The 2,980-nt window shown below is 42.5% G+C and overlaps 1 pseudogene; it reads right to left on the bottom strand.

The window, feature by feature from the left end:
* Positions 1–1,291: 1,291 nt before the first annotated feature.
* Positions 1,292–2,146, bottom strand: LOC114631504 (annotated as a pseudogene).
* Positions 2,147–2,980: the final 834 nt, after the last annotated feature.

Here is a 2,980-nt window from a genome sequence, read left to right as displayed (position 1 = left end):
GTGTCTCAAGTTACTATTGCTGAGCCTATTTATAATGGTTCCTTCCGTTCATATTGGTTTTGAAGCTAATCTCCTAAAATTTGATGGTGTATAGTATGCAAATGCTGCATTTATGTATCTGTTGTCTTTTTTTTTTTTGAGTCTGCATAACAGAGTCAAAATCTGGGGAATTGAGGGTATACTTTAATGTAGACTTCTCTCTCAGCACATGTAAGACCCTGCATTTAACTCCCAGCAATGCAATGAAATAAAATAAAAATTTAATTCATTGTCATTCGATCTGATTAACACCCACAGAAATCCTGGTAGGTTTCAGGTGATAGCTGACAACTAGAGAAGAAAAAGCTGAGCATAGACTGTGGAGGAAGTCATGAGCTCCACAAGGTAGCTTGCTTCAAACTGAATAATATCATGGACTGAAAACTATTTACCATTCATGTAGAAAACTGCCTGGCTGGTAATATTTCTATGTAACTCATCTCTTCAGGTCATAACTCTTGTCTTATCTCAATAATAGTCATATGAGATAAAGCACTATTGTTCTTTGGAGGAGAGAATCCTTAAGTTTATCAAGCTTGAAAGTGGTGTAAGTGTAGGGCCTAGATTGTGATAGGGACAAGAGTCACACACGTTTGAATATAAATTCTATTTTCTTTCTTGTACCAGACTGCACTTATCTGTTAAAAAACAAAACCACACACATGAAAACAATTATGGTCTAATTTTTTGTGTTTCAATATGGAACAAATAATATTTGTTTTTCCTAGCCAAGCCTACTACCATAGGTTCTCCTAATGTATGAGAACTTAGAATTGTCTAGAATAAAGGAATTGTGAAAATACAAGATATTGTTATCGTCACCATTTGACTAGACAAATGAAAAGTGATGAACTGAATTATCTTTTGTTTCACTGGGACTCTTTAGCTGGGACAACTCGTTATTTTCATTTGCTTTTGCTGTGGAATGATTAATGCAACACAGTGTGATACATTCAGATCTTAAGACAAATCTCACCAAGATCAAATAGCTTTACTTCATGGAAGACAGATGATGACGGTGTGTCTAGATTGGACTGTATGACTTCTAATTTTCATGGTGACACACCAGGCTTGATTTTAGGAACCACGAAGTACTAGTTAAACTAGTTCTAACTAAAATTGTTTTCCAAGTAGAAGAAGGGAAAAAGAGAAAATAATCTTGGTTTCTATAGTAGAGAATGCATTTCCCCCCCAGCTTTTAGGAACTTTCTTTTCCTTCCACTCATTCCCCTATTTCCCCCTTCAGAGATGTTCAGGCCCACTCAGTGGTGGCTACAATCCTTTCTGTGGCCAACTTTGTGGGAGCTGCTGACCAGTCCTGTGTAGCTGGATGGACACTCCACTCTTCAGTGGGGAACTGCTGGATGGGCACAGAGGGCACCTGTACCCCCTCAGACCAATCAGCCAGCACAGGCTGAACAGCAGGTAAACTCAGGAACTGGTGCAGTCCATTCACCCTGAAATTTTTCCTTGGTCACAGCCTTCTCAGCAACAGCCTGTTCCTCTTTGTCAATCTCTGTACAAGTGAAAATCAGGCATAACCTCCCATGGGTGCTCACGGGAGATAGTACCTTGCATGCAGAGTACTTCCTGGGTCAGCATCCACAACATCAGACCCACTGAGTGAGCTCCCTTGTTGTTGCATGGGATGGCAATGTCCACATAGTGCAGGGAAGAATCTGTGTTACATAGAGCAATGGTGAACAGGTTGTTATCAGAGACTTCTGTAGGGGCTGGTGGTCAACTCTGGGTCAGTCACCACTAGATGCTGTGGCTCCTCGAAGGCATCTTGGATCTGGTTAGTGATGGTTCCAGGTGTGAAGCAGCCAGCAATGAGAGTGGCTCCAGTGGCAGCAGCAAACTTTAGCACAGCTTGCTGGCCAGTGTTCTTGGAGATGACGACTCTGACGTCAGTGCAAGCTTTGAGCAGCAGCTTCTAGTCCTCTTCAGATTCATGATGTAGATACCGTCCCTTTTCCTTTTGTAGATGGTAAATGTACTGCTCCATCTGAAAGTCAAGGTTGGTGCTGTCTAAGTTGGTTCCTGCAGCAAGGAATTTGAGGACATCCTCCTCCTTCATCTGCAGGACATCAAGGGCTCTGGACATTGCGTAAGGTTCCCTTTAAGTTGCCATGGGAATCAAGAACAACGCCATATGGACCCGTCACTGGGCATCATGGAAAGCATGTATTTTAAGGTAGGTAAGTAGTTAGTGGGTGTTTTACCATTCAGCACTCCTCACAGACAGGTGATGTGATAGTTGTCAGCATAACAGAAGCAAAGAGGTGTCATGAAATTCGTTAATCTCTCTTGGCTAATGGCCTCTTGCTAAAGGAAGTTGTGAACGTGTGTATTCAATTCTTCGTTTTGGTTCCAGAGTGAAGGTGGGACTGACACTTAAAAACTGTGTGATCTAGGATGATTTATTTAACCCCCAAGAAGCTCCGCCTCCCTATCAGTGATATAGAGGAAACACCATCCAGCTCATGGATAAAACTGAGGCGTGTAGTTAAATACAGTGTCTGTCTTGAATAATCTAACAGTAAGCTCATGGGTGATAGTACTATCGCAAAGCTTTCACCATCCATTTGAATGGGCCAAGAAAACATTCCTCAACTCTTAGCCTTTGGATTCCTCTAGCAGGGCTTGGTCTCAGCCACAGTGCTGGCTCACTTCTTAGGAATTTGGCTCAGAGTCCATCCCAAGTCCCCAGCATGGCCCACATTGAGCAAGAGGCAAGGAATCCTTTGAAAGAGGCATGTTGCCATGTCAGTGTCCTTTGGGTACTTGAAGAGGTGTCACCTGGTCCTCACTATCACAGCATCTTGGCCTTTTGCTCTAATGTGATCTTGATGGAGTGTTGGTGAAACTGTCACCACCAATGGGATTCCATGGTAATCAGCTTTGGCATAAAGGAAACCAAAGCTGGTAAGACTAGAGT

This window comes from Grammomys surdaster, unplaced genomic scaffold (assembly GCF_004785775.1).
Source record: "Grammomys surdaster isolate TR1022 unplaced genomic scaffold, NIH_TR_1.0 363, whole genome shotgun sequence".
NCBI classification, from domain to species: domain Eukaryota; kingdom Metazoa; phylum Chordata; class Mammalia; order Rodentia; family Muridae; genus Grammomys; species Grammomys surdaster.
Note: the sequence above shows the minus strand (reverse complement) of the source record. Positions and strands in the feature narration are given on the sequence as shown.